This window comes from Microtus oregoni, unplaced genomic scaffold (genome assembly GCF_018167655.1).
Source record: "Microtus oregoni isolate MIOR12 unplaced genomic scaffold, Mior012 000050F_008, whole genome shotgun sequence".
In the NCBI taxonomy this organism is placed as follows: Eukaryota; Metazoa; Chordata; class Mammalia; order Rodentia; family Cricetidae; genus Microtus; species Microtus oregoni.
In genome coordinates, this window is record NW_024543232.1 from 245,206 (window position 1) to 271,079 (window position 25,874).

The 25,874-nt window shown below is 38.5% G+C and overlaps 1 pseudogene; it reads right to left on the minus strand.

Annotated features, from left to right (window-relative positions):
• The window catches only part of LOC121436935, a 63,083-nt pseudogene that overhangs the window by 28,444 nt on the left and 8,765 nt on the right, over positions 1-25,874 (minus strand).

Below are 25,874 nucleotides of genomic sequence, written 5' to 3' on the forward strand. Positions count from 1 at the left end.
TATAAAATTAAAAGGCTCAGTCAGATGTCTTGGTAACCATCTATTGCTTTCTGTGCCAAATCACCTATATGTAATTGGTTGCCTAAACTGTTGAAAATTCTGGTGAAAGTTTTATTGCAATATAAATCTGGCTACAAAAGAGAAATTGGAAAGGAATTAATGTTTTTAAGCCTCCCAATCCACAGTTAGTATATTCTAAAAATGTTAAGTATTTTACAAACAAAACAAAAAAGATAGAAGAAATTGTGCATGGTGGCACATTCCTGTAATGACAGCACTTGCAAAGTAGAGATAAGAGGATCAAACATTTCAGGCCAGCCTTAGCCATTATAGGGTTTGTGCTAGACAAGACCTTTTCCAAAAAAGTGATAAATATATAGAATATGTCAGATATGGTGTTGCACACCTATAATCCCAGCACTCAAGAGGCAGAGGCAGGAGGATCTCTATGAGTTCAAGGAACGATTGGTCAAAACAGGGAGTCCCAGGCCAGCTTCTTCTATATTAGGGAGTTCTGAGCCAGTCAATGATACATAGTAAGACCCTGTCTCAAACAACCCCCCTCTCTGTATATATACGTATTTGTGTGTTTTTATTATCTGTGAAATAGTCTGTGAAATATATATATATGCAATGCCAAAGAATAGAGCAAAGAAAGAAGAGAAAGATAAAAAGGGAAAGAGGAGGAAAACAAAGGCAGAAATATAAAAGTAGAAATAAAATGGAGGTCAGTGCAGATTAGCTGTACTAACCCACATTTAAAATCCTACAAAATGTTAACTTTCAAGCCTTAAAAAATAAGTTCAGTGGCAAAGGATTTGCAAAAGCTCAGCTGGGCAGTGTGATGTGTGCCTGCAATTCCTTCTACTCAGAATGCTAAGGTGACAGAAACACTTTAACTCAGGAGTTTGACAGAAGCCTGGGCAAAGCCGGTAAGAACCTGTCTTAAAAAATGAAGAAAACAAAACCCAAAACATAAAAGCTCCATCTCAATTCACTAACAAGCCACTGACAAAAATGAGTCCAAGTTAGTCTCAATTTAGATTATGTAGTATGTTCCCACAACGTCTCTTAATGCTTTATAAAGTGGCCTGATTATCAAATCTCGGTTCTGGAGAGAGTTACCATGGGAACACTGACAGTGAACAGACACAAGGTAAAGCCTGAACAGTACACAAATAAAGCATACCTAGCCTGAAACGCTGACAAAATCATTCCAATTTTGAAAACCATAGTTCATCCTCAAATGAACAGTCTGTCTTCAAAATATCAAATAATGTATGACAAAAACAACTGTATAGATATTAGGTTTGTATATGTCAAAATTAGGAGACCAGGAATATTCCACAATACTATGACATCATACATAAGCTTTGTATTTCTAATTTAAGAACACACTTGACAAATATAAAAGCTTCCCAGTAGACAAACATGAGCTTGAGATAAATAAGAGTGAACAAAATGCTCTAAAACAAAGCTGCCGGAATGACTCCTTCATTTCTAAGCCTCTGCAAAAGATAAACACGGAGCAGTCAAACAACCTGGTAAATAATACCAACTAGAAGAACCTTGCCCTTTTCTACGGATTTCTATTCCCTGCTTTACAGTTCCGTTTCTCCCTCTTTCTGCCCAATTCTTCAGTCTCCATTCAGTTACTTACATTCTCTCATACTCGTTATCCACACAGAGCAGATTAAAAGGCCCGTTCTGCCCCTTCACAAACTCCTCTAAGGGGGTCAACAGTTGTTCCAGCTCCTGCTGGGACAGGATAAAATCCAATTCCCGTTCCAACCTGAACAAAACAAGTCAACAGAAGGGCTGCTGAAAGCAATTTTGGGCAACAAATTAAATGTCAATAAACAGCAGGGGGAAAACAACAGAACAAAAAATTCTTGACTCTTTCAAGCAAAGAAGTCGAAGGTTCTACCTGCTCTGATCCAGCTTCACTCTTTCCATTTCACGATGCAAAAGAGTAATCTTTAAAGGAAAATGGGAACAAAACCGTGTCAATATTCAAACTGTCTCAATAATTTTAGAGCAATACACATTTTCTCGAACACACGTCAAATAGCAAACACTTCCTAATTCAAGGAGCATATTAGCTTAGGAAAATGTTTCCAAGTTACTCATCAATAGTGCAACAGAAAACTAATCACAAAACCAAAGTCTATTCTCGTGTGCTTTTCTGGGAATACTTGTACAATACAGGAAGGTTAATGAGAATATCTCCCTACCTCATCAACACCCTCAAGCAAGGTCTGGTTCCAAACATTGAGGTGGTTGGCCTGGTGAAAAAAGTGCTTTTCTTGCTCCTGCTGTTCACGGCTCCACTTGTCCATCATACTTTCCAGGTGACCATAGGTCATCACAGGAGTTGCAATTGAGCTAAAATATAAAAAGATATACCATGATCATATCTTTTAAAGTGAAATCATATTTTAAAACAAATAGTACAGGAAGACTAGGGGGAAAGGACTGTGAGGGAGACTCTCACATCTTGCTTTCCCACAAAAGAATACCAGGTAAAGGTGATTTTAAAACAGCCAAATAAGAGCTGGGTGGTGGCGGTGCACACCTTTAATCCTGGCTCTCAGGAGGCAGAGGCAGGTGGATCTCTGTGAGTTCGAGGCCAGCCTGATCTAGAGAGTGAGATCCAGAACAAGATTCAAAGTTACAGAGAAACTCTGTCTCGAAAAAGCAAAAAAAGGTCCCATTTAATGCTCTGAATATTATCCTAAGGGAATAGAGCAAATACTTCTTAAGATGTCTACTAAATCACAGTCTGCTTCCATACTTTCTGTTATATCAGAACAGCATGATGTATACTCCCGAAACCATGTTAGTCCAAGCGTGCTTCTGAGCACTATTCACAAAATATCAGCATCCCTTGCCCACAAGGACCAGAGAGGAACTCCAACTCCCCTGAAAATTGTAAATAAAAAGCTGAGCATCCCTTGATCTTGGATTCTGTGACCAGGGCAGCTAGCGCACACTGACTCTAGCAGAAGTAGTATCAGCGCAGCTCAATGGGAGGAAGCAGGTAATACTCCTGGCATAGCAGGCAGCATTCGAATTTCCTACTGGGCTCCTACTAATGGTGACGTGTACGGCAGGCTGAATGAAGCCAAATCCTTACTCAAGAGCAACAAGACTTAATGAGATTGAGTAAGGCAGGATTAATCTTTAGACTTCAGCTTTTGCTCTGATATCACACAAACCCAGTAGAGAATCTAACCTCCAAAGCCTGAATGAATGCTCTAAGACAAGTTTGGACTCCCATTCCTCCATTCTGGGAGTCAACGAGACTTGGTGGGGAGTTTAACCTCCACCTGAATGGGCAAAACAAAAAATGAAGGAGGCCAATCAAAAGACTATGTCCTTTCTTCCATAAGCCTTGTGTCAGCGAGGCCCAGCAGAGGGCCAAGCTTCCATGTCAAGAGAACATCCATGTAGCATCAATTCTACCATACAAGGCAGAATGAGGTAGAGTAGTTGGCATCCTGTGTCCTCTCTGTCAGCAAGGTCCAAGCAGCTGAAATTTTGCCTACCCCTGGATCAGCTAAAGCACTGAGTTAGTTCATCACCCGCCTCTTCATCTGGGGCTTCAGGGCCCACCTGCAAGCTGGGCTCACATTCCTACAAGAGGAAGGGAAGTGGTGGGGTACAGTGTCCCACTTGCACAGGAAATGAGCCAGCAGAACTAAGAACATTGAACTTCCATGCCACCCAGGTGCAGTGAGGCAGTATGACTCAGTGCTCCGTTTTTGCTGGGGTGCCGGGGGCAAGGCCCAGTGGGAAGCAAAACATAAAAGCACACCCACCCTTCGCACTAGGTCTCAACAAAGGGACTATCTAGCGAAAAGACAGCAGATATAAATAGGACCCAAACACTCCTAACATAATAGGCAAATGGCCATGACACAATAAAAGCCATCCGTATCAGGCACCGGGAAAATCACTCGAAAGAGAAAAAGCTGGCATCACAGATGACAACATTAAAAGGTATCAGACGCTGGGAACTGTCTGAAAGGAATTTTAAAACAGTCACTAAAAATGTCTGAAGAGGGCAATTTTTAATCCTCTTGAAATAAATAAAATCAGAAAAGAAATGTGGATTATAGAGAAAGTGGAAAATATACAACTGAAAAATATAATAACTAGAATAAGCCTACTTGAAGGGTTTCACACTAGAGCGGCGCTTACAGAAAACAATCAGTGAACTTAATGGTAGATAATTAAAATTTACAGACCAGCAAAGAGAAAACAGAGACAAACGAAAAATGTCTCAAGGACATAAGAGGACAATAATAACTGAGATAAAAATGTATGCAAGAGAATTTCCAGAAAAAGAGAATGGGTCTGATAAAAATTATTGGAAAGAAAAGGTTTCAAACTTTGAGAATTTGGCAAAAGATATAAATGTAAAGATTCAAGAAGTTAAACAAGCAGAAGTAGAATAACTCACGAAAAGCCACGGGGTGAGGCAACTGTGGTAACCACTATGCTATGGAAACAGCCCTACAAAATCCATGGGGAGACACAGAGCAATTGGACTTCTGAAAGGGAGAGATAAGTTTTAAAATTGTGGAAGCGAAAAATAGACATAGGAAAAAATGTACTTAAAAGAGAAGAGCAATTGAATGATAGTGGACTTCATACCTGAAGCTGAGGTTAGGAAAAAGTCGTACACTTTCAAAATAAATAATCATGAAAAGAGAAGAGGGAACTATTTAGGGGGAAGGAAGGGATTAATAACAAGAAGTAGGTATGGGAAATAGGGGACAGCAGCAGGGGTGTAAATAAAAGCAAATTATGATATATATATATATATACACACATATATATGTATATATATGGAAATGTTATAGTGATGCCCATTTCTTTGTGTGGTAAACAAAATTAATAAAAATAACTATAAAGGGCACTAGAATATTCTCAAAAGAAAAACTAATAAAGCTAAAGAAAGAAAATAAGACAAATCCAAAATTATTTGATTGAGAACTCCAAAAATCCAGTCTTCACAATTGAAGAAACTACAAGAATAAAATATGGTAAAACTCCAAAATCTGAAAATACCATAACAGATTCTAACAGACATACACACAGAACATTACATGCAATACAAGAAAACAGAATGTTTGGGTTTTCATGGAACATTCTGCAAGATGGACCATCTTCTCCTGCACAAAAAAAAAACCCTGGATATAAAATAGCTGAAATCATATGGTACATTCACTGGCTATCACGAATAACAAAAGAAAAGAAGAAAAATCTCAGAACGCTTGGAAAGTAAACAGCATGTTTCCGAATAATCCATGGCTCGAAATGCAATCAGAGCATAATGAAAGATGTGGGCCGCAGGAAATGCAGGGCACTAAAGGCTGGCATGAGAAGAAAATGCCTCAAATCAATAGTCTAAGATCATCCGCTAAGAAACTAGCGAGAAGAAAATAAACACAGTATCACCAGGAGAAAAGAACCAACAGTGGATAACAATGAAACTGAAAACAGGGAAGTTTTACAGAATAATCAATGAAACAAAAGCTGGTTCTTTAGAGAAATATCAATAAAATTCACACTAGAAAGACACAGACCACCAACATCAGAAATGAAACAAGAATATAGCTCCAATATGGAAAGACAATAAGGGAGGGCCACAAACAACTTTATGCTCATGAATTGGACAATGCAGAAAAAGAATGGACCTGTTCCTTTAAAACCACACACTGCTGAAGCTTATTAAAGATGAATCAGACAGTCAGACTGATACTGGATCTATTAAATACGTTTATTTTTAATTTAGAGGATTCTACGAGACATTTATCTGGGCACAGAAGTTTTCATTAAAAAGTAGTTAAAGAATTAGTATCAACTCTAGAATTTCTTTTAGAAAATAGGAATAAGAATGACTCCTGGAGCATTTTATAAGCTGTAAGGTTGGAAGTGATTCGTTAAATGTTATTCTGATATCAAAACTTAAAAGCAAAAACAAAATCAGCATGCATACATACAAAAAGTACATAAAATACTAAAATGTACAAACATATCTATCATTGTACCATAGCTAACGAGGATCAAAGTATAAGAGCCAGAGGTCGTAGATGACAATAAGGACCCAGCAGGGCAGCTGTACACATGAGCTTGCGGAGGTTGGGACAGCATGCATGAGACCGGTGCAAGCCCAAGCCAGTCCAAATGCCAACATGGAGAGAGGAGGTGGGCATGAAGTCACACCCTCAGTCTGGCTGCTAGGAGAGGGACAGTAAGTTTTCTTTGAGAGGGTAGCTGAAGAGGAAGTTCACATATTCAATAATTTATGGTCAGGGCCAATCAGACTTGATGGGTGTAAAAAAAAAAAAGAAAGGACAACCCAGAGTTGGATGAGTAGGATCTGGATGGGCCTGTGGGGAGCTGGAGGAGAGCATGGATGAATATAATCAAAGCACATTGTATCAAGTTCTCAAAGACCTAAGGTCAAAATTCATACCACAATAAGATCGCTTTCTATCTTTAAGAAGGGTAGTAAAAATATGTCACATTGTCACAACCAAGCAAGAAAATATGGACAGTCTAGGTAACTCCTACACTACTGGTAGATACACAGAATGCCATAGCCACTCTGGGAAAGTATTCGGCACCTAAAAGTAATAAATATACAAACGTTATACTGACAAGCGCCGATGTGCCTGGGAAGATAGCTCAGAGGTTAAGAGCACTGCCTGCTCTTCCAAAGGTCCTGAGTTCAATTCCCAGCAACCACATGGTGGCTCACAACTTATCTGTAATGAAATCTGGTGCCCTCCTGAGGAAGAGACCTGGTCAGGTGTCCTCATCAACTTAGACCATGAAAGCCAATATGGACAAGTTCAGTAGAACTGCCATATATGGGCTGCCCATGCATGCTTCAGCAGTGACAGGAAATAAATTTCATTTCATTTTCAAGTAAGACTTTGGTTCACAAAAACATGTATACACAAATGTTCATATCAACAGTCTCAAACCTTTAAGTGACCTAGATGTCAATCAATACTTCCATGCTTAAACAAACTACATTATACAAAATAGCATGGAATACTACTCAGGAATGAGAGAGAGAGAGAGAGAGAGAGAGAGAGAGAGAGAGAGAGAGAGAGAGAGAGAGACAGAGAGAGACAGAGAGAGAGAGACAGAGAGAGAGAGAGAGAGAGAGACAGAGACAGAGAGAGAGACAGAGAGAGAGACAGAGAGAGAGACAGAGAGGAGAGACAGAGAGAGACAGAGAGAGAGACAGAGAGAGAGAGATCAAGCCATTGGGTGGAACTGGAGGAATTACGCTTAATGAAAAGAAAGGCCAATTATTAGAGGACATATGTGGGCCATGTCTGCATCTATGTTCTTAAAATATTGTGAATATGGAAATGAAGAAGAGATTAATTAATGTCCCAAGTTAAGGAAAGAAGGAGAGATGTGCTCATAAAAGGGCACCAAGAGAAACCCTTGTGGAGACAGAACTATTTTGTATGTTTTTCTTTATTATTTTTAATATTTACTTTTATTTTTTATGTGTGTATCTCTATGTGTGAGTGCCTGTACATGTGTACAGGTATCCATGGAGACCAGAAGAGGGCTCCAGAGCCCCTGGAGCTGGAGTTCTAGGCAGTTCTGATGTGCGGTCCAAACTCTAGTCCTGTGGAATAGCAGCAAGTACTCTTAGCCACGGAGCCTTCTCTCCAGCCCCCTATTCTGTATCATGACGGCACCAATGACAATATTCTAGCTTTGTTTGACACTATAGTAACGCAAGGGTCTGTCATCGCAGGAATGGTACAAAGGGCACACAGGATGCCTCATTTAATATGCAAGTTTATATAAGCTCTAGAGTTTGCTTGAATCTTTATCATGACGCACACATTACAATGTGTGTGACCAGTAAAGAACTACCTAATCTCTGGGTTCCTGTCTGCTATAAAACAGCACCCCAAATAGAATCTATCTCACAAGATAACTGTGGATATTAAATGGTATGATGTTCCTAAAGAATTGTCATCTTGCTAAATATACAGAATTGCACAATAAATTATAGCTACTAGTAGTAATAGTAATGACTATATAACAGTATTGCAGAGCCTGTTGACGCTTCAACTTCCTGAGCTAAATATGAAAAAATCCTGCCCTGTTCCCTCAACTGATTCGTAAAATACTAGTTTCAAGCTACCCATGCAATTATGCCTATGAAGTGATAATCCAAAACACAAAATTTCAAATAAGCAAGCTTACTTTACAGTCATGGTAACCGGCAGAGAAGCCACACGGATTAAGCCAGTGTCGTTATGCCAAGGTGATGCTGGTGGTTTCAGATACAGGTTGAATCCACTTGTAATTGTAGTAGTGGTGTTGGTGGTAACAGTGGTAGTGGTTGTCGTTGAGGTTGTGACTAGAAAATAAAATAGTGTTGGTAAGAATTTACAGTATTAGTAAGAAATGAGAAGCTTATGTCAGTTAAGCCTCAGTCATTCAAGACATTTTTTAAAATGAAATATGGGGAGTCATTTGTTAATAAGAACTTGAAATCAAAAACATAGATTTCAACTCAACTCTGTTGCAATATGAAGTGATATAGTGCACAGCAGGCATCTAAATTAACCTTTATGCTGAAAATTAAAACTCCTGGAGAGATTCATTAAAATATAAAACATAACTTAACCAGCTCTATAACCATTAAGGGGATTTAATCAATTCTCAAAACTCTTCCCATAAATATTGAAAATGCCAGACCCAGATGGCCTCACTGGTAAGTTCTATTTAAGTTTCAAAGAAAAACCCCACAATTTTGCAATATACACAAAATTTCTGTACATATTTTGGATAAAAACACAACTATTTGCAAAGTAATTCTCCCAAATTAATTTGCCAAATCATAGGGTTAAATCATCAGACTAAATCAAGGATATATTCTAAATCTTAGTGTATATTGTAAAAGTGACCCACCAAAGTGATTTTGGAAAAAATTAAACCACTGTGTTTTTGTCAATAGGGAAAAGTGCCTACTTCTCTACGTCTTAGCTAAGACTGGACATGCGTATCTGTCAACCTGGTTAGTAAAAGCTTCTCCAAGTTTTATTTACATAGCAGAGATTTTGGGTTGTTTTACCCCTTCTAGAATGCCTTTTTATAGAGTAAAACTAAACAGACTTCACAGCCTAAGTGCTTTGTTTCCGACTTTTGGCTGTGGATCAGATGTAAGCTCCCAGCCTCTGCTCCAGTGCCGTGCCGGCCTGCAGCCATTTTCCCTATCATGATGGCCATAGATTCTAACCTTCTGAAACTCTAAGCAAACCCCAAAACATTCTTTTATCTATAAGTTGCCTTGGGCATAGTGTCTTACCACAGCAATAGAAAAACAACTAAGATATTAATCATAATAATTTTTAAAAACCTCACAGCTAAAGTTATGACAATAAACCTTAAGCAAAGCAACTACTGATATCAACCGTCATCGATGGAATCAAACATCGTGATTATTTTTAAGATGCAGAAAATCCATAGCTTCTATTGGCAAACTGAGTTAAGCAGGCTCATGAAAACATCAATTTCTTTAAAATGAATAAAACTTACTTGAGAGTTCCTGGGAAGCCATACAGGCAGGAACATTTGACATTGTAGGAAACATGGTACTTGAATTGTCAGTGGTGGCCACAGTAGTAGATGATAGAAGCAACCTAAAAATCAGAGCAGCAAGGAAAATACAGTGACTAAAAAAATAACTCTCCACAAGTAGAGCGCCAGTGCAAGATTCATTTGCATTGGGGAAATATGAGCAAAGAATGGAGACGCACACAACTACAAATAAAAGGTCTTTGGTTAAAAAAGATAGTAGCAGAAGTTGTATTTTAAAAATGCTCATCAGTACTGCCTGCTAACAGCCTTCTAGCGACCTCACTGAAACAGTAAACAGATAAGAAACATCCCCTCCCTGGAAGTGCAGCATAAGAACTCCTGTGAAACTGTTTGAAACCGGTGAAAGTGGTTTTTAAAAAATGTAAACTGCTGGAAATTATCCTAAGGGGATACGGTGACTGAAGAAAGCTTTCTTCAAGAACATCTGTTAAAAGTCAGTGGTCTAACAGTGATGGGCTACATATGGCATATGAGCCATAACTCACTGCATTCCTCCCACCCCCTTGCTTGCCTTTGTACAAATAACACTCCAGATAACAGTGGCTTAGTAGACGGGCTGCTCTCTGGCTCTGGATCTGAATCAAGGGAGACATGGCTTCCATGAGAAAGCAAGCAGCCAGCATTCTCATCATCTCCAACACGGATGTGAAGGGCAAAATTCCTGGTGAGTACAGCCAAATCTTCTGGGACTTGTTTCTTTGAGCCAGTTCCCATTCATAGGATAGAAACTTCATGCCAGAAGGCGGAGAATAGTAGGGATTCAACCACCCCACTCTGATCCTGTTGCCTAAGCTCATTCGCAGCTCAAAGTTTCCCATGTGAAGAGGCAATCAAGGCCAGTGGCTCTTACCACTGCGCAGCACCCAAAGCCCTGGGTCAAAGAAAGATTCTGCCCCAGAGCTAACTGCTGGTCCTAAGAATAGAGAGCTCCAAAATTCCCCCACAAAGAAGTGACTTTTTGTAAAACAGAGCATGAAGTAGTTTCAGTTGAAGGAGTTCCTCTTAGAAGGTGAAGATTTGGTGGTAAGTGATTAAATGGTGAGAGCTTTATGCTAACAAGAAGTTAGGCTCTTGGCGCTCTAGTCTACCAGAATTAACAAGGAGGAATTAAGCATTGTTGTATGCTATAGCACGATCAAATCTGGGAACGACCAAGCTAAATGAAAGAAATACGCACAAAGGCAATGTACTGCATGATTTCAATTGCATAAAATGTCCAGAATAGGCAAAGTCATAGACAGAAATGTATTAGTGGTTGCCAAGGGCTGTAGGGGTGGGAAGGGAGGTGGCTTAATGAAGGGTGACTGCTAACTGGTTACAAGGTTTCTTTTAGGGGTAATGAAAATGTTCTCAAGTTACATTCTGGTGGTGGTTGTATACTCTGTGGCTATATTAAAACCCACTGAATTGTACAATTTCAAAGAGTGAATTGCAAGATGTGAATTATATGTCAATTATACTGTTATTAAAAAACACATTATCATCTCAAGAGAAGAAAAAAGCTGCATTTGACAAAAGCGCAATGCCCTTTCACGATAAAAACACTCAACGAACTGGAAAGAGAAGGGAGCATCCTCAGCTCTTACTAGTGGTTTTTAATAACATGAAATAGCAAGGCTATTTATTCTGCCATATGTTGTAAATAGTCTCCTAACCCAGTTTGTCAATGGCTTCTAATTTCTTACTATTCTATAAGTAGTCAAACGTTTCCATCATTTCCCCCTTTTTATAGTCTAATCTAGGTCTCAAAATTATATTTTAAAAGACGTAAGAAAAAGTGCTGAATCTAATTTTAAGAGAAAACTGCAAATTGTAACTACATTGAAAGAAATTTCACAAAACAGATGACAAGTACTTCAAAACTATTAACACTTTACTAAGTACCAAGAAAACATCAGGCAGCATCATGGATCCCTAATGAGAGTGAAGAGTGGTATGGTTCCTATGGGAAATGGATGGTCAAAGTTTTAAATGTTACAAATGCATCTATCATTTGAGATAGAAATATTCTTCAGGAAACATATCCATAAAGAATGCAAATACAGCCACAAAATACATGTGTGCGTAAGTCAAAGAACTATATACCTAGAAGTGACTAACTGTACACTTAAAATGGTAAAGTTTTTTAATGTGCATTTTACCGCAATAAATATGTAAGATGTTCTTGTGTACTTGTGAAATGCCACATAAAATGATACCCAGGGCTAGAGAGATGGTGAAGCAGGTAAAAATGCTTGCCACCAAGCCTAAAGTTTCATACCCAGGATTCACACGGTGGGGTGGGTACTTCATGGAAGGACTAAATGGATTCCTGTTGTCCTCAAACCTTCACACATGTTCTATGGCACACACATACACACAAATACATAAATGTAATAAAGATCATATCCACTACATTACTGTTTGCATCACCAAAATGAGGAAACTAATACAACAATTACCAAGGGAGTGGATATACAAATTATAATACATCCGGAACATGGAATACTATGATGATATTAAAAAGATGCTGAAGAGCCTCTCAATGATGTGAAATGAAATCAGGTTTAAAAGGTTTCAAACAAGTATAGTATAAAATTTACAAGGGGAAAAAGCAGGGTACACACTAGGATATAGAACATATTCTCCACGTCTGAAAAACATGGGAGGTTGGAGCCTCCGGGATGGCTCAGTACCGCAAGGTGATGGGTGATGCAAGCCTGACAATTTGAGTTCTGTCCCTGGAACCCACTTAAAGGCAGAAGGAGAGAAACTCAAGAAAAGTTGTCCTCTGAACTCTCCCTGCAATCCATGGCGTATGTGCCACCCCCCATAGTAACGATAATAATCATAACTTTTAAAGGTGAAAGGCTAAGAACACAACAGCAGTGCTAAGCTGGGAATGGAGAATGCAGAGGGGATGCAGCGCAGAGGGGGTGTACTACATCTATTTGTAGTATTTATAGTTTTATTTTGAAACCATTTGCCTATATTATTTAAGGATTAGACATAAATACATGTTCTTGTAGCCAGTGTGGGAAACATTACTTACATAATTTCATATTCACCTATGCCCTTAAAATATTTATGGACTCTATTTTCTACCTTTAATTCATACAATATTTCTTATGATTAATATTTTAAGCAAACAACAGTTAGCCAGCTATTACAATTCATTTATTCATTATTTTGCCCTCTCCCCCACGGAACTGAAATACCACCATCATACACACAGGCTTGTTTCTGTGTCTTAAAATATTTCACTGATTTTTTTTCTTCCTGTGCCTGCTACATAATAGAATCTCAATTATTACAGCCCTAGAATTATTTAAGTCTACATTACATAACATTTTAAACTTACAGGAAGAGCATCAACTCATGCATTTTGATGTATTTTCCCGAAACCAATCCATCATTACTTGCTTAACACAACATCAAGAACGGAAGGTCTCCTGCATTTATTCCTACACTTGAATTTTAGAAAATTTCAAGTCCTTTGCTCCTTTCCTTCTTCCCCAAAACAACTATGGCTTCACCAGAATTGCATTGGATGGATAGATTAACTTGGAGGTAAATATCACTTTGATATTACCGAGTCTGGTCATTCAGTGATGCTGCTCATTACTCAGTGTATCTTCCATATATCTCAGTAAAACTGTTGCTTTCCCCATCTAAGTCATGCATATTTTCCAAAGCTTATTCCTGGGCATTTAATAATTTTGGCTGAAGTTGTTAATGGGCCTTTTCTTGGTTGTATTTCCCAACAACTATTGCCTAAACATAGTGAAGCTATTGATTTTTATATTATTTATTTTGTAAATGGCCGTATCACTGAAACTTCTTCACTAGCTCTAATTAAATTTCTACTTGATTTATGCCCGTATTTTAAAAATCCTGATCATTTATCTCAGATACTGGCATAATTTCAGAACCTGTCCTTAAATCACACACCCAAAGATAACTAAGGAAGCAAATATCATTTAACATGGCTCACTTTTAAGTTAAATGAATCTTACTCCAACACAGAAAAGGGTTTAAGACACAAAACCTTCTTTTCCTCATTAGAACTAGAGCAGGATTTAACACGGCACTATTGACAATTTGGGTCTGATTATATGTGGTTAAGGAAGACTGTCCTGCACAACATAGGACATTTATTGAGCGCTACCTGACATGTGCCACTCCCGTGTATATACTCAAAGGACTTTAGATCCTACTGCAGTCTTATCTACACGCCATGTTCACTGATGCTCTAGTCACGAGCTAGGAAACCGAATTAATTTGGATATCCATCAACTGATAAACAGAGAGGGAAAATGCAGTACACACAATGGAATATGACTTAGATATGAAAAGGGAAAGCATGGAATTTGCAGAGAAATGGATAGCACTGGAAAAAATATATGGAGTGAGATCACCCAGGCCCAGAAGTGGCAAATGCTGCGTGTTCTCTTTCATATGTGCGTCAGAGCTCTGGACTGCTTTGCATTTTAAACTTTAAGTACAAGTTGAACCCAGGAAATTAGAAAGTGGCCAATAGGAAGGGATACAGTAATGGAGTGGGGAGTTGAACGCAGGAAATTAGAAAGTGGCCAATAGGAAGGGATACAGTAATGGAGTGGGGAGTTGAACGCAGGAAATTAGAAAGTGGCCAATAGGAAGGGATACAGTAATGGAGTGGGGAGTTGAACCCAGGAAATTAGAAAGTGGCCAATAGGAAGGGATACAGTAATGGAGTGGGGAGTTGAACGCAGGAAATTAGAAAGTGGCCAATAGGAAGGGATACAGTAATGGAGTGGGGAGTTGAACCCAGGAAATTAGAAAGTGGCCAATAGGAAGGGATACAGTAATGGAGTGGGGAAAGTAAAATACAGGTAAAATCCAAGTAGAGGGAGGACACTGAGAGTGGAAAGGGTTCAAGCAGGGAAGGTGGAGGGAACGTGGGGAAAACCAGGGGGCAAGAGGCAGGTTAACCAAAATGAAGGGTGTATGAGAAAGCCATATGGAAACCTACTACTACCATGCATTCCAATTAAAAATCCCAAAAAAAAATGTAATAGGGATAGTAGAATTCATGTAATATGTGAGAAAATGTGGTAAAACGTACGATTAGAGGTTTAAGAATTAATGGGATTTAGGGGTGGGGGAGATGAAGGGGGTAGGGAGTTGATAAAACTAAGAAGCCTTATGAAAATCCACCACCATTGCCTAGCTAATTATAAAATAGAATTTTTCTGAAAAAGGAGTTTGAAGGGTTGGTCCCACCATGTAATGGTTAGCATTCTGGATTTAGAAGAAAAAGGAGTTTGAACAGCAGTATCCTGCATGGGTGGACAGTGCTGCTCCCAGAAGACACAGGATACCAAACAAAAATTTCAGAGAGTTATTGTTCAGGAAGAGGCTAGAGGTACCCAAAACAACACAGACTATTGCCATTGTTCTTGGATGCCCACCATAACGACTGCTAAAGATACCACATACTTTGGTTGAAGGACATAAAGAAATCTATCTTAAAATGACCAGGAAATTTCTTCCCTACTAGCTAGATTTCATAGTGCCAGAATGTGCTACACAAGACACTGGAAAAAAATATTTGTCAGTGGTCTTACCTGGCAATGGACCCCGAATGCTGCAATACCAACCTCCCAGAGTAAGATGCACTTACTGGGCAATAGTGGCATGAATATTGGGGTTAGCTGACCACTTTCAGACTGAATCTGAGTTCTGCTCCATAGAGGGAATTCATGTCAGGTACTGTATACCCGGTTAAAAGCCCATGGCTTAGGAGGTCCTAAGCTCAAGAGGGGACACCTACTATTGTTACTTTGTTAAATGTTCATATTGTCAGCCTGCCTTCTAAATATTTCTATTTGTACCCAAAGACCTGGGCTGCTCTTAACCTTGGTCAGAGAAGCTTCCTTTTACAGTGAGGAGCAGGTAATAAAGTCACAACTGGTCAAAGTACTAAGAAAAACTAACTGTGAGTATTCAGCTCAAAATGGAATATTCATACCAACCTCCCCATCCTTAATGCTCAGTGAGCAGCACTGGAAAGGGGGCAGAGAGAATGTAAGATCTAGAGAATGGGGGGGGGATGAGTATTGTGAAATGCTGTCTTCGGGAAATGACACGTTTATTGAACTTATGACCTCATGGTAGCTGTGGTCACCCGCATAAGACCCACACAAGATGAAGCCAGTCAGTAGTCTAGTGTGAATGGGGTAAGGATGCATGAGGCTGCACCTTAGCCGATGTGCTATTGGTATTTTATGGCTGCTGGGGTACAAAGAATCATTTTCTTTGTGGGTGTTGTAACTTATAGGCTGACCATTTGCTATGTGTGTGTGTGGGGGGGGAAGCACTAAGTGGACTTAGTGGGACATTAAAGGAGAGAGAGAGAGAGAGAGAGAGAGAGAGAGAGAGAGAGAGAGAGAGAGAGAGAGAGAGAGAGAGAGAGAAACCCGGAAAGACTCCTGTTGAAGGAGTCTGGCTGGGAGAGGTGACAGTCAAAAGTAGTGAGTAGATATTATCAAAATACATTGTATATGTGTAGAAAATTCTTAAAAACATTAAAATATTTTAAAAGCCTTTGTATAAAAAGAAAAACCTGATCAACCTTCGTTCTAGGAGGCCACAGGCCCTGTGGGAGGGGGATACTGTTGTTTAGCTAAATCGACATAGTATCACACTGTCTTGTAAATATTTGTTTATACTCATAGACAAATGCTACCCTCAACCTTAGTCAGCAAAGCCTTTCTTGCTAGTGAACATCGGTAAACAGACTCTCAGGGCTGCACAAGGTCCTCAGACAAAGTGACAACTGAGTGTTCAGCCAAAAGCAAGACATCTATACCATCCCTAGAAAGGCTCAGAGAACACTGCAGAAGTGGAGAAAGGGGAAAAAATGTAAGAACCAGAAAACAGTGAAAGTGGCTGCTAACCAATATCTTCTGTGCAAGACATAGCCATAACAATCACGAACCTCCAGCAGCTGTGGGTGCCTGCGCTGGGATTGCAAAAGAATGGCCGTCAATCGTCAGGAATGGATGGGGGCACACGAAAGACCCTAGCCCTCATTGCACAGCTATTTGCTCCCGGTAGATCCAGGCAGAGGAGGATGCCTTTAGTTGTGTACACACTGGTGACCCCATCAGGTTCCAGAGAATAGTTCCCATCCAGGGATCACACAGATAGCCCTACTAATCTAAAGGGATCACAAAACCAAACCAAAAGTCTGTAAGAGGGACTGGCAGGGAGGAGGAACGCTTGATTACAATAGGAAGGAGACAGGAAAGTGTGGGGAGAGAGTAGTCAGAGCACATTATACACATGTATGAAATTGTCAAAGAACAAGTTGAACCAACTTTCATCATTTTAAAGTCATGTAAAAAGGTAAAAATGAGTTTTTAAAACATCCAGATAATAACAGGAAAGGTGGGGGTGAGGAATAAAACAGAAATGGAAGGCAGATAACCCAGGTATTCTGGAACCCACTAATAAATTTTATGGCTGAGTCATGGAAATAATTGTATGCACAGTTCTGTTGACTTGTGATGGACATATAGTAAACCTCATTTGTTTAAATTGCACAGTTTAATAAGTTCCGGCATATGGGTACAAGACCAACATCATGATTAAGATAATAAACATGTCCATTACTATCAAAAAAAAAAAGAAATGGAAGGCAGAGCTAATGACAAAAGTATGGAGGCACACATCTGTGATCCCAGCACGTGGGAGATGGAGGCAGGAGGATTAAGAGTTCTAGGCTAGTCTCAGCTACATGGAGCCTTTGGTACACGAGACTGTCTGTCTAAAAAAGAAAAAAATCTAAAACAAACCCACAGCTAATGAAATAGAAAAGAAACTGCGAGCCAGGTATGGTACACCTAGTACTGAAGCAGGAGAATTATGAATTCTATTGCAGCCTGGCTTATAAACCAAGACTCTATTTCAAAAAGCAAATAATAATAAAAATGGAAATGTCAGATTTAAGCTCTAATATAACAATAATTACAGAATATGTTAAGTGACCTATGTATAACAATTAAAAGAGAGCTTGAGAGAGGAATTTAAAAGTCATGAATGACGAACTATGTGTTGTCTATAAAAATTCATTTAAAGAACAATTACAAGCAGGCTAAGAATAAAAAGATTAAAAGATATGTTCCATGCAGCATTAATTAAATGACAGAAAGATTCAGTATATTATTATCAGATAAGTAGACTTCAGAGTCAAGATGGTTACCATGGATAGAGGAGAAAGTTATGCAATAATGAAGAGCCAATCCTCTAAGACATCTGGACAATCCTGTCAACGCACCAAATAAAAGAGCTTCAAAACACACAAAACAGAAACTGGCACTATGGCAGGAGAAAATTCCATCAGTAGAGGCTTTAGCATCACTCTTACAAGCTCATAGAACTAGTCAGAATGTTAGCAAAAATACAAAAGAACTAAAAACAATCACTAACTGTCCATATCTAGTTGATGTTTGTAAAATACTTTGCCCCAAGTGGAATACATTCTTTTCAACAAATTTTGAAGAATTAAACACACACACACACACACACACGTGTGTGTTCTACAATTGCAGTCAAATCAAACTAAGCATATAGGTCATGAAATTAGAAAGGAGGCCATAGAAAAGGAAAAGAGATTTTACTAGGTAGGAAGAGGTTAGAGGAATACATGTAACAGAAAAGTAGAAAGGAGCCTGCGGCAGGAGTCGGGAAGTCAGGAGAGGCTAGTGGAAGAAGGGAGTTAATGAGGACAAAGAATGGTGGTTCCAAGAGTAGGAAATTTAAAAATGTGTTGAATTGGATGGAAATGAAAATACAGCCTCTGAAATTTTAGGGGAAAAAAGCAGCCAGCCAGACACGTCGGCCATTAAAAGACAGCAAAAGCATCATCAAGAATATAAACTCCCAACTCAAGGAATATCAAAACAAGGCCAAGCAAGCAAAAGAAAACACAGGGAAGAAATCAATGAAATTAAACACAAAAATGACAGAAAAAAAACAGTGATATAAACTTCCAGTTCTTAAAAAAATCAATATAACTCAAAGAAAAAGGGCTGGAGATCGCCTGCCTCTGTGGGTACAAGGGCTCATCACACAGGCCTAATGACCTGAGCGTGGATCTCTAGACCACGTATACAAGGCAAATGTGTGGTGTCTGTAATTCTAGTACTCCTAAGGTGAGATGGGATCAGCAGAATTTACCAGAAGCTTGTCGGCCACCTAGAACAGCATATGCAGCAGTATAGCAAACAAGACAGACCCTGCCTCAAATAGGATGGAAGGAAGGACATTTGAAGTTGTCCTGTGATCCTACATGCACACTGTAGCACACATGAACCATCACACACAAACATGTATATGCACACACACACATACACATACACCAAAAATACACACACACATAAATAATAAAAATAAAACAACAAATTAAACAACACTTTCTGTCTTTTGTAAAATCACATTATCCACTAACATCCAAGTTCCTATACAAAAGGATCCATATAACAATACATTGCTGGTTTTTTTCTGGCTGAAGAAAGACATCCACAGACAAGATATATAGATGAGACATTAGCACTGGAAAAGATATTCAACATCATTAGCCATCGGGGAAATTGCAAATTAAAGGCACAATATGGTATCATTATCTCCAAGGGAATAAAATTTAAAAAGAAAGATAACACTAAAGGATAGTGACAATGCAGAGAAACTGGATCACACACATATTGCTGGTGAGTACGCAAGACGGCACAGCCAACCTGGCAACAGTTTGGCAGTTTCTTATAAAACTGAATATGCAACTACTATATGACCCAGCAGTTACATTCCTGGGCATTTAGCCCAGAGTAATGAAGGCTTATGCTTGAAAAATGTACAAAAATATTCATAGAAGCTTTATTTGTAATAGCAAAGGGTAAATATAAATACATACATGGATGTTATAATTTGAAATGTGTCCCTCGAAATTTATGTATTAGAAAATTAATACTTGATACAAACCAAGAGGTGGTCCCCTTAAATATATCATTAGATATGTTTGTATGAGTGGCTTAATGTCGTTTTTTTCTAATAAAGGATACATTAAGACAAGATGAGTTTGACCCCCTTCCCTCTTTCTCATGCCCAATATTGTACCTTTTGCCCTGTAATAGCACAGCATAAAAGCCTTTGCCAGATACAAGGCCCTAGATTTCTCATTATTCATAATTGAAGTAAAAACATTCATTATAAATTACCCAGTCTCAGACACTCTGAAACAATGAACAAAGAGTTAAACTGCGGTGCAACTCCATGATGGAATAGTATACACCAATAAAAAAGAAGCAAAGAATTGATGTACACAACAGTAGGGGAACCTCCATACAATTATCACAGTCAGTAAAAAGTCATTCCCTGAATACTATATATTATGTAGTTTAATGTATATAATTTTGTATATTGCTGAGGATTAAAATAGATAACCATTTGAAATGACAATCATTATTACAGAAAAGATCGATGATTACTAGGATGAGTGAGTGGGGACAGGAAAGATGTGGATGCCTCTATAAAAGGAAAACTGAAGAATATATCCTTGTAGTGACAGAGATATTCAATATCTTGCCTGTATCAACATCAACACATTGGTGAAGATATTTTACTGAAGTTTTGCAAAACGCTATAGTGGGAGAACATGGGGTAAAAAGTAAGGGGTGGGGGAAGCTCTTTTCATTACTCTTCCAAGTTGCAAGAAAAAGTATAATTATGCCAAAGGAAAAAAAGCAATAGATTTTGCATAAAATGCTTGTTAAAATCAAGCATGAAACATTAAGACAATTCTTTCATTGTGACTAGGGTGTTTCTGGTTCATTGAAAGCATAGCTTTTCTCAAAACATTGCTTAGCTTTAGACTTAAACCTACAAGCCAGGAGAGGCAGTTTCTATTTCATTTCCACCACATTTCATCAATTACACAAATTGCCAATGACATAAATAATCACATTCAGATTTCAGTCAATCAAATCAGAATCTCAATATTAACCTTGAATACTGTACTTTTCCATCAGAGAGTAATCCAAACCATACACAGGAAACAGCAGCCAAGGTGAAGAGCAGCCCCGGTAACAATTGTTCTATTGCTGGTCTGAATAGCAGGAATGGGTCAGGGCAGGGGTCTTGCAAATGCTATGGGTTGAACTGCAATCACTATGGAAACAACGTTGAAACCAACGTTCTCAGTCTGAGGCATGCTCCCACAGATAAATAAATGAGAAGCCGAAGAAGAGCAAAGGTGTTAGCTAAGCTTAAAGCAAAAGAAGTGGATGCTGTCACCTAATGTGATAAAGTGCCACTTGTAACATTTTTAAAGGTGCTAGCACCCAATCCAAAAACCCTCACAAACATTGTAGGTTGTGTAGAAATGGTATTGCCTAAATTTAATTTGTTGAATTTATTTTACATTTTTTTTTGGGACCGGGTCTCCCTATGAACTCTGGCTGTCCTGGAACGCACTATGAAGACCAAGCTGGCCTCAAACTCACAGAGATCTGCCTTCCTCTGCCTCCCATGCTGGGACTAAAGTTATGTGTCACTACAGCCAGCCTTGCTGCATTTATTTTTTAATTAAAAAGGCAGAAAAATCAACTCAACAGTACTCTGCAATATTAAGTGGCAGCTGAATAACATAGCTCTTGTCATTGTTTTAAAACATGAATAGTTTATGTGATAGTGTTTTATAGGTTATTTCATCTCAATACAGAAGATAATAAAATATTAACATAGGAATACATATAGTAATACCCTTATTTGTTCAGCCATAAACAAAAATTACCGGATTTGAATCACTTTAAAGAGAAAACTGTTTTCATGGGGGAAAGAGTAGTTTAGGAGCAAGATGTGTTGACATATGTAATCCCAGCACTCAGAAGGCAGAGGCAGGAGGATTGATGCGATTTCAATGCCAATCTTGTTTATATAGTGAGTTTTAGTGAAGTCTAGCAAGGCCTACATAGCAAGACCCGATCTCAAAAAAAAGAGTAGTTGATAAAATTTGAATTTTGGCAGAGAAGAGATCATGCACGTTTACTTTCTGCCGATCTTCTGGAGTTGATCAAACAGGACAAGTCTTAGTTTTAGAAACAAAACTACAGACCACAAGAAGCATCCCCTCTATATAGTTTCTAGAAACTTTAAATGTATAATATTTCAAGACCTATGACAAAGTGTTACCCTTAAGAAAAGATGACTTATAATAATGGGATAAAGGAGAATTGCCATCAGGGACTTCTGAATGCTACAAATACAGCTGCCTTTTACCTAGATGACACTGGATGAGTATTTCCCTAAAATTCATTTAGGTATAGAGGCTTGTGCCTTCAGAAGGTTGAAGAGAAGAATTAACCATGAGTCTGAGACCAGCCAGAGTTACAACATGAAATGCTGCCTCAAAAAAAATCATTAATTAATTCTGAAATGCAAGTGGGAAAATCTGCACAATCAAGGTCATTACAATGATGATAAGGTTTTCTTTATAGAGAGGTACTCAGTAAGTCGCTTCATTTCAGCATGATATACGCCCAAAACTCAGAATACTTCTATGGCTCACACTAATTGCAGGAGGCACACAGAACAGAATTCAGTGTGCTCTGTGCCTCATATTTGAGAGGACTTTGCTTTCTAAGACTCTCATGGGGATGAGTGGCGTAATTCCAAATGTTGGAGTTAAATGTGCCATATTTTTAATTACTCTGTTGTAGCATGATTAATAAAAATCCAGAGACAGATGTTGGGGTTCAACCTGAAGATCAGAAAAGCAAAGCAGCCAGCCACTGGTTCTTACCTCTACCTCAGTCCAAATGGCGATCCTGCCTCCTGAAATCCTCAGAATGAGACTGTGTCTGAGAGCTGTGTCATCCGTTTTATATTCCTCTTTAGGGCTGGGATTAAAGGCGTGCACCACTACTGCCCAGTTTCTATGGCAAACTAGTGTGGTTACTGGGATTAAAGGTGTGTGTCACCACTGCCTGGTCTGTAAGGCTGACCAGGGCAGCTATTTTACTTTCTGATCTTCAGGCAAATTTATTTATTAAAAAAAAAACAAAAAACAAATGGAATGTCACCACATCCCATCCACAATCTAACTCTGAAGTCTGTTTCCAAAGACAAACCTTCCATACTCATGAAAAAAACCACAAGCTGTTTTGTTCTCACCCTAAAGAAATGTGATTTCTGCTAAAGCAGGACTTGATAGCAGCGGAGGCACAATCCTGCCGTCTGTGCAGCTGGATACAGGATGGTAGAAAATGGCCAGGACAGTGTCTCAAAATGAGAACCAGCTGAGCAAAAGTAAACTCTAAGTGAAGCTGTTAATGTCACTGCAAAGCCAAAAGTGAGCCTACCTGGATGTGGTACCAGTTCCTCCAAAATTAAACTTGGTCATGACTCCAGACCCTAAAAGGAGTAAAGGGGTGGCAGAAAAAAAAAAAAACCCTGGAGGTCTCAATGAGACTTTTAAGTGAGTATTTTGGATGGAGGTCAAAATGGAATCACTTCCTCTTACTCCACACTCCTAGAAATACAAGTTTAAAATATTGAATGACATGATTTAAAATATAAAGCTAAGGTTTTCTTTATCAGAAAGAGGCAATCAGACAGGTGTGGAGTTATTATTTATGAACAGAAGGTGATGCAGCTTACTACAGAAGTGAGATATGCGCCTTATCAGCTGGAAACCCAACGATGGCTGGAGAACAATCTGAGATCCCAGGGTTGAGGTTAGAGATTTGTCAATCAGCAGACACTTGGTGGGACTTAAATCTGAGAGGACAAAGAAGAAGAGGAGGATAACTCCCTAAGCTGGTCCAGTAGATGTGCATAGAAAATGTGAGTCAATATCACCTGCGTGCTGTGGAAACCTCAGGAAAAGCTCTTAACATGAAGCTGTTGAAAAAATTCAGGGTGGGTCCAGGCTATTTTCCCACAGTATCACTCAACACTGATGTCTTCACTTCCTAAACTGCATACATTTTACAGTCCCCAAAGACTAATCCACACAAAATAAAAACCACAGGACATCCAAGTCAACTGTCTTAACATAAAATGAGAGAACACTCTTCCAATGAAATAGAGACCATACAGTAGTCAGGAGAAAACATTAAAACAAGTGTTGCATATGTCCAAATAGTTCAAGCAAGAAGCAGTGTCTACAAAGCAAATTAATGTTAAAAACCATGGAAACCATTCAAAAAATGGATGTTAGCATTAGAAGAAAAAAAAATGTTTGAGCCGGAGATACAGCCTAGCATTTTACAATGCCCTGGGCTTGATCCCCAGCACTAAAAACATTTCAAACAATAGACTTAAAGAATAGCTACACATAACTGGAGAGAATATAAAGTCTGTGAACTGGACAAGAAAAACAGCAAAAGACTGTCAGAACACAGGGTGACTGGAAGCAAGAATGAAAATAAAAGACAAGAAAAAGGGCTACACATTCTTATGTACATGTAACACACAGGGAATGCAGAAGGAAAAAGCAGAATGGCATAGACAGTATTTATGGCATTAATACACGAGCTAGCTAGAACTGAAGAAAAGCGATTCTTCAGATTTAAAAGGTCACTAAGTACAAGCAAGCAATTCCCCCTGCACAAGCATGATATTCTGAAATGCTAGAAAATTAAATATATTCAGAAACTTAATAGAGAGAAAGATGATTTCTCTAATATGCAGCAACAAGCAGATTGACAGCAGTTGCTTCATTCTCAGGAATAGACGTTAGAAGACAATACATAAAGCATCTTAAAGTGCTATGGAAAGATCATTGGGAATTTATAAACCTAGCTCAGTCAAGAGTAAGAGTGGGATGTGCCTCAAAAGTCTGCTTTTATACAATAGCTATAAAAGGTAATGTTAAGTAATCAGGATTAAAAATACTCCATTGAAACTAAGTCTTATTATTTTACATGCCATGAAGAAAGGACAGAAAGGAGAAAGATACCAACCTGGCATACTTTTAGTCACTTAACTTTTTCCTTTTCAAAAAAGCTTTCTTCATGGATTTTTTTTTTATCAAACATGTGGGCACTAAAGTAAAAAGTTAGGCATAGTGGCACATGCCTGTAATCCTAGAAATCTGGTGTCAGAGGTAGGATGGTCACAGGTTCAATGCCATCCTGGACTACATAGTGATACCTTGTTTCAGAGAGCAGAGGGAGAGAAGAGAGAAGAGGAAGTAGAAAGTAAGGGGGCGGGGAGAGCGAAAGTGAGAAGTAGAGGAGAGCAAATAAAACGGGGGAAAAGAAAAGGAAAACAAAAACCGCATAAGTAACCACATTTATAACCCAATTTTCATCTCAGATTATCCAGTACTCTGTCACGAACAGCACTGTTGAAGATATCAATTCATTTATATTCATTTATATTCTTTCTCTCTATTCTATCTTCTTCCTCTTCCACTCTCTCTCCCTTTCTGCCTCATTTTGAAACAGGGTTTCACTATGTAGTTCTGGCTACCTTTGAACTTGAAATCCTCCTACTCTTGTTTCCTTAGTTTTGGAAATACAGTGTGCACAACCACGCCTCACTGAAGCATCATTATTTCTTCTTTTCACAGAACTTTACATGTTTTTATTATATACAAATGGTACTGAATGTAAAGTTTATACAAAATATAAAAAGTTAGACAGATAAAAATATTCTTGGCCATAAAAGCCATTTATGCATGTGTACATGCATACAGACACATACATTCATAGTATTTTCCATCAGAATAATTATAAATGCATACAAGTATGCTATTTAAATTATTTTACATCTTTCCAAAATGAGAGGTAATTGGGTAATTGTAAAAACAAAAATGAACTAGAAGGTGAACTAAGTAGTCATTGCATTAAAAATATGATAACACTAATCTTTAATCTAGAGAATGAAGTTATTTTGTCCAAATATCAAAACTAAAGTTTTCAAGTATTAGGTTCCTGTTGCTGTTATTATTTCATTTTGAGAAATAACAATTTAAAAATAAATATTCTGACCAGTAAACGGGGATATGAAATCAGACAGTTGATCTGAATAAGTGGAGTACATAGACCATAGAGCAGAAAAATATAGATGATCACCTAGTCACCAAAACGGAGGTTAAAACTCCACCTAATTCCCCACTTAAAACAAGAGCTTCTGTGTAAAATAAAATATCAACAAATCTCCATGCAATCCAGCAGCTTATGTGCATTTTG